Source organism: Balaenoptera acutorostrata, chromosome 2 (genome assembly GCF_949987535.1).
Source record: "Balaenoptera acutorostrata chromosome 2, mBalAcu1.1, whole genome shotgun sequence".
In the NCBI taxonomy this organism is placed as follows: domain Eukaryota; kingdom Metazoa; phylum Chordata; class Mammalia; order Artiodactyla; family Balaenopteridae; genus Balaenoptera; species Balaenoptera acutorostrata.
The window spans coordinates 139,601,595-139,610,290 of record NC_080065.1 but is presented as its reverse complement, the minus strand read 5'-3'; the positions used below and the strand labels follow the sequence as shown (position 1 = coordinate 139,610,290).

The 8,696-nt window shown below is 41.2% G+C and overlaps 1 long non-coding RNA gene across 1 annotated transcript; it reads right to left on the bottom strand.

Annotated features, from left to right (window-relative positions):
* Nucleotides 1–971: 971 nt before the first annotated feature.
* LOC130706415 (uncharacterized) lies at nucleotides 972–8,409 on the bottom strand. Its single transcript, XR_009006689.1, has 4 exons — nucleotides 8,116–8,409; nucleotides 7,458–7,771; nucleotides 1,278–1,370; nucleotides 972–1,060 (listed from the first exon to the last, which is right to left on the bottom strand). It is a non-coding gene; the product is annotated as an uncharacterized LOC130706415 (long non-coding RNA).
* Nucleotides 8,410–8,696: the final 287 nt, after the last annotated feature.

Genomic DNA, 8,696 nt, shown 5'->3' with positions numbered 1-8,696 from the left:
CTATATGATTATATGAGGTACCTAGAGCAGTCAAATTCATGGTGACAGAAAGTAGAATGATGGCTGCCGATACTTGGATTTTTCTTATTGTGGTAAGACATATATTACCACAATAAGAAAAATCTGAGTATTGTAACGCCCAGATATAGTTGCCCTCTGATATTTCCCACCTGAGCATACAGTGCATCCATTCACTCAGGGGCTCCAGCCAGAGAGCTGGGAGCCAGTCCTGGTACCTCCACACTCAAGCCCCGAGCCCTCCAGGCATTTCTCCACTAGCAGCCAGACTGGGCTTTTACAGACCTAAACCGGGTCCTGCTACCCTTCGGCTTCGAGCTTCCCCTTGCACTCAGAATCCAATGTGGACTCCTCACTCTGAAGCCAGGTGACCTTGCCAAATTCTTGTGCCACATCCTCCCTCACTCTGTACTTCTGTGCTTCTCCTCACACTCTGTACTTCCATTAGTTCCTCAAACTAACCAGGTTCCATCCCCATGCAGGGCCTTTGCCTGGAACATTCTCCCCTCATCCTTTGCAGGCCAAACACTCCTTAGACTTTAGGTCTCAGCATAAATGGAACTTCCTCAAGGGTGCTTCACAGCTGCCACATTGCAAAAAGAATGCCTCTGCTCTCCTGTCAAGTGCTCTCTTAGCCCCCTGGCACTTTCTGCATGCCTCTATTTGTATATCCCTCACTACCCAGGAGACGGTCAGATGCCTGAGGTCAGCCCCCAAGTCTGCCTTGATCCACAGTCCCAGCACTTATTGCAATGTTTGGCACATAGTAGGTATGCATTTGTTGATGAGTGAATAAACAAAGGAATGCATGTTCTTTTAAATCACCCAAACAACGGGAAGCAGAAACCCTGCCTTTAACCCAAACAGCCCCCACCTTCTACTTTCTTAGACACCCAGACAGGCCTTTGTACAGTAACGTGAAACACGTCCCACCTCCACTATCCCACACACCTGCTCATAACCACTGGCACTGGACATTCGCATCCAACGGCACCCTTGCAAAGGGGCCTTGCTTTTCCTGAGATGGGGATGAGAGTGACACCTGTCGAAGACAAGGTAATTGCTTGAGTTGTTTCCTGCAGTGATACAAATTCACTGACAAGCACCACACAGCTGTTCCCATGCTCATTTCTCAATGACACGCTGCCTGCTGTATTAGTGAGCAAATTCCTTGAAACGACATGAGATCGGCAATATTGATGGAATATAAAATTAGGTATGCAGCTGCCAAGCACCCCAGAAAGGTCCCAATTCCTTACCTCAGCAGTAATGATGAAGCCGGAGGCTCCCCGGCCATTCTTCCTCCCTTTGGCAAGCATCTTCCCCTAGGTAATGCTCCAACAAACAGTAACCTGGGTTACAGTGATGATGATGATTATTATGGACTCTATTTCATTCTCATTTAATTAGTAATTATTTTAAATTACATGGCTGAAGAGCTGCTACAATGGGTGTTTCCTGGCAGTCAGGGGTTAATTCTCCAAAAATGCAGAAATTTGGGCTATTTTCAGTTCAGTCGCTGTAGTGATGAACGCCTCTCACTGCCATATGGTGTAGTCTAAACTTAGTGTCTTTTCACAACAATAGTTTCACTTCTATTACCATTAGAGAGAAATATGTAAAAACAGTTTTCTCTCTAAACAGAGCTCCCATGCCAGCAGGCCCTGGAGTATCCTAGAGGAGGAAAGCAAACAATCCTGCAGCACAGATCGGTGCCAGTTGCTTTCTGCGCCCCCCTCAGGGATGCTCAAGTTTACAGCTGATACTTAATTGGCCATGAAATGCACATGTCTTCTTTTGGACTCACGAATCCGGTAACAAACCAGGGGTGAAATCCCAAACCCATGGGGCTCACTGGTGGTGGATGCATGTGAAGCCACCTGGTAACACCCTGTTTTTGCATTTTTGACACTTAGCGGTGGCTTTATTTCTACAGATGAATATGCTCTCCTCAAATCACTGAATCCAGGGAAATAATAAGATGAGCCTGGAACATCTTTTTGTGTCATAAAGTAAGAAAGTCCTCAAACAATGATGAAGAAATGTCAAAAGGACACAGGAAGCAACTTGCAATGGCTCCCACTGGCCAAATCTGGGACATTTTGAGCATGAAAAGAAATACTGATAGCAACAGATTAGTATACAGTGAATAAAGTAAGTACTCATGAAGCTATACTGATAGAAATAAATGAATAAATAAATTAGAAAAGAAAGCTCTTCTTTATAGTAAACAACTAATAAATGCAAAAGAAATGATGGTTATTAGAAAATCACCATTTACTAACCATCATAGTAATGTTTAATTTAGTCAAGAAACATCAAAGGATGCTAAACTCTAGTGGGTGAGAGATTGATGAGGAAAGAGATACTTACATAGTCTCAAAGTACCTCCTCACAAGATACTTATTAATTACAAAGAGACTTTACAATAATTTTACAGTAGAGACACCTGGCAGACAGCAGCACAATAAGTGAATCAAAGTTAAAAATACCAATAACCAGGGACTCCTCTGGTGGTCCAGTGGTTAAGAATCTGCCTTCCAATGCGGGGGATGCAGGTTTGATCCCTGGTCGGGGAACTAAGATTCCACATGTCGCGGGGCAATTAAACCCATGCACTGCAACTATTGAACCCACGTGCCACAACTAGACAGCCCGCGTGCCACAACTACAGAGTCCACGCACTCTGGAGCCTGTGCAACACAACTAGAGAGAAGCCCGTGTGCTGCAGCAAAGGAGCCTGCGTGCTGCAGCGAAAGATCCCGTGTGCTGCAACTAAGACCTGACGCAGCCAAAAATAAATAATTTTTTTAAAAACAATAGTAACTTAAAAAAAAATACCAATAACCAAATAGACGTCATGTGCCACCCTGTGGGGTGTGATTAAAAGAAAAAAAAAAAGCATCCGTGACATTCCAGTCAAAACACATAACCTGAGTCTAACCATGAAGAAACTGGTCAAGACCAAACTGAAGGAGATTCTACAAAATGACTGGCCTACGATCTTCAACCATATCCGCGTCACAAAACATAGGATTACCATATGATCCAGCAATTCCAATTCTGTATACTCAAGAGAAGTGAAAGCAGGGACTTGAACAGATATTTGTACACTCGTGTTCATAGCACCAATATTCACAGTAGCTAAAAGGTGGAAGCAACACAAGCCTCCACTGAAGGGTGAATGAATAAACAAAATACGATATATTCATACAATGGAATATTGTTCAGCCTGGAAAAGGAAAGAAATTCTGAAACATGCTATAGCATGGATGAACCTTGAAGACATTATGCTACGTTAAATAAGTCAGTCACAAAAGGACAAATAATGTATGATTCCCCATATATGAGGTGCTTATTAGAGTGGGCAGATTCACAGAGACAGAAAGTAGCATAGTGGTTGCCAGGGGCTGGGAGGAGGAAGAAATGGGGAGTTCGTGTTTAATGGATACAGAGTTTCAATTGGAGAAGATAAAAAGTTCTGGAGATGGATGGTGGTGATGGTTGCACAACAATGTAAGTGTACCTAATGCCATAAAAATGTACACTTAAAATAGTTAAAATGGTAAGTTTTGTGTTGCATATATTATACCTCAATTTAAAAAAAAAGTATTCAAGCTTTCGAGTCAAACCTGGGTTCAAGGGCTGGGAGGAGGAGATGGGTAAGTTTATGGCTCTGACAGTAATGATAGTTTCACAGGTGTCCACTTATCTCCAAGCACCTCAAGTTATATACATTAAATACCTATAGCTTTTTGTATGTCAATCATACCTCAATAAAGTGCTGAAGAAAAAAAAAACCTGGGTTCAAATTCTGACTGTGCTACTAACTCACTGGGTTAGTTAGGAAAGTTATTTAATTTCTTTGAACCTCAGGCTTCTCATTTATAAAATGGAGACGATATTCAAGCCTAAAAGATAGGATTGTTATGAGGCAGAAGATAATACATTTAGCACAATGCCTGGCACATAGTAGGCAGTGGATAATATTAGCAAGACGATAAATGTCCCCACACATGAGATAACATGCCACATGTTTTTAGAGGGCTAAAGCTACTTTGGTGTGGTTGGAGTATGTGGTGCTGAGCGAAGGTACTAGAATGAAAAGCAGATCTTTTATGCCAAGATGAAGAGTTTACACTTTGTCCTGAAGCCTGTGAGGAGTCACTGGAGGGTTGTAAGCAGTGGAGGGAAATATTAGAGAATAAGAGAGAGAGGGCAAAGACATCTGTATATTTCACTCCGTCATGGGCTTCCTCCTCTCCATCAACACAGATAATTAACACCACTGGCTTCAGGGAAAACAAACCATTAACGGAAACGCCACATTTAACACTCTCACTTTGCAGCAAACACCTTATCAGAACAGGGAACTCGGATATAAAGAAGTAACCAGCCACGTAATAAAGTTAGGCTTAAGCACAAACTCCAAAAAGACTGCTCTACCTTTATCTCCCACTTGAATCACTGGGTGGAGGGTACAGGAGCTTCCTGTGCTTCTATGACTTAACCAAGGCTTCCCACTGCCTTCTCCATCTGTCCCCTAACCCGTGCCAAGCTTCCTCTGGCCCCTTAACATCTGTGATGAGGAGGGCTGGGTCAGAAGCATTTTGCTCGGGTTCAACCTGCACATCAAGAATGGCCTGTGTCACATAACCTCATCTAGTTTCAGTGTTCTAATGTGCTCACGTTTTCACCACTGTCGCTGAATGTCATTTTAAATAGCCGCTCTCTACTGATTTTTCTCTCCATCTATAACGCTTAAGCGTTTAGGTGAAACTCAAGGTAATCAAAGTAGCCAAAAGCACACATTTCTCCTGGCTAAACTGCATTTTTCACCTGGGTCTGCTCAGTACTCTAAATGAGATTTATTTTTGATTTTACTGTTTTATTTTCTAATTACCTAAGTAATATACATTCCACCTAGAAAATATCAAAAATATAGAAAAGCAAAAAGGAAAAATAAAAATTACCTATAATCTTATCAACCAGATATAATACGCTTAAAAATACTGGTATATTTCCTTCTAGGTTTTTTTTTTTCCTAGTTTTCTATGCATATTACTACTTGCTCTTTTGAAAATTGGACTCATGTTGTACACACTGAAAAACTTACGTTTTAAATAATAACTAGTAACTAGTCTTAACACTTCACGTTTTACGTCATTAATAGCATATTGTGAACCTATCCCTATGTCATTCAAAAATGTGTTTTAATGACTCCGTAGCACACCATCACATTGTGTGTATCAGAGCCATGATCTCCACCGTCGAAGCTGTTGCCTGCACAAGCTGGTAGGCCTGGCGTGGGGTGGGGTCTCCCTGGAATAAGAGGAGCCTTTTTTCTAAGTCACACAATGGTGCGCATTTTAGCTAGAAAACGCCCAGGTACACAAAGGGAACATAACCTAGCCAGTTCCCCATCATTGGAATGTTTTAGGTCATTTCCAGTTATCTTTATTATGAATATCTTTGTACATATCTTGTTAAATCAAAGAATATACAATTTTTGAGGCTCTTGTTAATGTTGCTGGACTGCTCTCCTACCAAGTGTTTCAGAGTGTTCTTTTCTCTACAACTGTCCAATTCTGGATGCTTCCCTTCTTTTTAATCCTGGACAATTATATATGTGACAGGTACACACTTTTAATGTGTAACTATTTGATTACTAGGGAGAATGAATATTTTTAAATGTTTATTAGTAATATGTATTTCTTCCCTTAAAAATGCTCTATCCATATTTCTTGCCTGTTTTTCTATTGCAGTATTGGTCTCATTGATTGTAGGGGCTCTTTGCATTTCAAAGATGTTAACCCTTTATCTGCCATATATATATATTTTTTTTAATTTATTTATTTTTGGCTGCATTGGGTCTTCATTGCTGCACGCCGGCTTTCTCTAGTTGTGGTGAGCGGGGTCTACTCTTTGTTGCGGTGCGCAGGCTTCTCATTACGGTGGCTTCTCTTGCTGCAGAGCACAGGCTCCAGGCACGCGGGCTTCAGTATTTGTGGCACGCGGGCTCAGTAGTTGTGGCTCACGGGCTCTAGAACACAGGCTCAGTAGTTGTGGCACACGGGCTTAGTTGCTCCGCGGCATGTGGGATCTTCCCGGACCAGGGCTCGAACCCGTGTCCCCTGCATTGGGAGGTGGATTCTTAACCACTGCGCCACCAGGGAAGTCCCCTGCCATGTATTTTTAAAACATTTTCCCCAATTGTACGTTGTCTTTCAATTTTTGCTTTGATGTTTTAAAATTTGTACATCATTTTTAACTTGGGAGTAATCAAATCTATCAATCTTTTCCTTATGTCTTCTGCCTTTACTTTGATATTTAAAAAGGCTTTCTCCATTCCAAGTCAGATTGATTTCACCCATATTTGTTTAATTTTTTATTGTACACCTCATAACTGCAACCTAGGTTCTTTTAAACTGGGTTTGGTTTATAAGGTTCAGAGTCTTTTAACCTGTGCTGAACCATGTGGCTGCTTTGGCTGGTAGAGCATTGGATAGGGAATGGGGAATTGGATGAGGAAATGGGAGGATTATCTTCACCAATGGACTTGGATCCTCTGTGCCTAAATCCTCTGTGTGTAAAATATAGGAAATTACATTTGGAACCCAAGTTTTACCTTTTTTAAAATTATAAAATATGGTACATATACAGAGGGCCGCACAGTGATGAACAATCATAAAACAAATGTTCATATAACTGCTATCCATATTACTGAGATGGAGAGGGAGGAAGAGAGTGGAAAGGAGGGAGGGAGGAGGAGGCGGAAGGGAGAGTGGAGGGAGGGAAGGAGGGACGGAGGGAGAGAGAGAGAAGACAGAGATTCCTACAATGGGTTCTTTCTCAAGGACACACTCCTTTTATCTCTTGATAATCACTATCCTGACTGTTGCAGTCTTCACTTCCTTGTTTTACTTTATGGTTTGCTCTCGTATGTATTCATCACCTATCTTTTCTGCATATTTTTAAGTTTCTAATGGTTTGATTTTTTTTCATTCTTATTTATAATCCATTTGGAATTTATCTTATCATATGATGTGAGGAATCAAAAGTTAATTTTCCACAAATGGTTTATCAATTTTTTCAGCACTGTTTAGCATAATACTTTCTTCCTGAATCAGTTTTTTAAAGTCAGATCTCTCAAGATGTAATTCATCCTCTTTAAGATTATAATGCCATGAATTTTGACAAATACATAATGCATAGTCACAACAATCAAGACATACAGATGGAGTATTTCCATCATCCCAAAAAGTTTGCTTGTACCCTTCTGTAGTCAATCCTCCATCCCCAAACCACTGATCTGTTCTCTGTCCATACAATTTTGCCTTTTCCTGAATGTCAACCGAATATAATTATACAAGGTATAGCCTTTTTTTTTTTCTTCCCAATGTTTTTTCCAGCCTTTTGAGTCTGGCTTTTTCACTTACCGTAATGCTTTTGAGATTCATCCATGCCGCTGCTTTTATCAGTAGTTCATCCATCTTATTGATGAGAAGTATTCCACTGTAGGGACGTACAATTTATAGATTCAATCTTCCAGCATTAAGTATGATGGTAGCCGTAGGGTTTTTGTAGATGTCCTTTATCAGATTGAGGAAGTTCTAGTTTGCTGAGTTTTCATCATAAATGGATGTTCAATGTTATCAAGTGCTTTTCATGCAGCTATTAAGCAACGTATCTTGGTCTGTCTGCCCTGGGAGTAATAGACTCTGCCACTCCAAAGACTTGAGGCTGTAGTCTACTGTCCAGGGGAAATTGTCCAGGTTAGTAGGCAGGGCCTTAGGCCTCACATCCACTGATCATTTTGAACCCTGTGGGTAACTGAGTTTGCTGCCCTACCCCCAGTAGCTTAGAGCTTTTGATCCCTAAAGGAGGAAAATTCAGGGAAACCAATGGCATTTTGTGTCCCCAACATCCATTGATTGCCTCCCTCTGCCTGGACCTCAGAGGTGGGCTCAAGAGGGCCAGCCTCCTACCCTGCCCACAATATTTCTTGTGAGCACCCAGTGGAAGTCTGTGGAAGAAAGTTTGTAGCTGAGTGGGAACTCCTCTTCTACCTCAGTTTTCCCAGATTTACACACTCACCCACACATGGATTTTGTGTTACAATTTAGCTGATTTCTTCTCCCCACGTGGACAGTGGCTGTGCCTCTCTTCCCCATGCTCTGCCAGAGTGGAGACAGTTGTGAAGCCCATTTCTCCTCGGAGGGGCTTGTCTCTCTTCTGAATGAGGTTACTTGGTTGCCTCACAACCTCATCTTTCTCATGAGCTCAACAAAAGTAACGATTTTGTAGTTTATCTGTCATTTTCTCATTATTAGGACAGAAGCGATGTGCTGAGCAGCTTTCTGTATCTTAAGCAGAAATATAAGAACATTTCAATTCCACCTTTATCCTAAACCATATGTATACACTTGAGCTTGTTTGGCGGGCTATTTTTATTCTTACACAAGAATCATGCTACTTTTATAATAAATCTTTCTTTCTAGCAGTGTAAGTCACCTCTCAATCCTCTAAAACTTCTTCAGCCTTTTATTAAGATTCCCAGGTGACCTTAGGATTATATTGTCTAGTTAAAAAGAAAAATACTTTTGACATTTTTATTAGAATTGAAAAGGCTGAAGTATTGAGTTACGCCATCCAAGAATGTGGTATGCCCTACCATT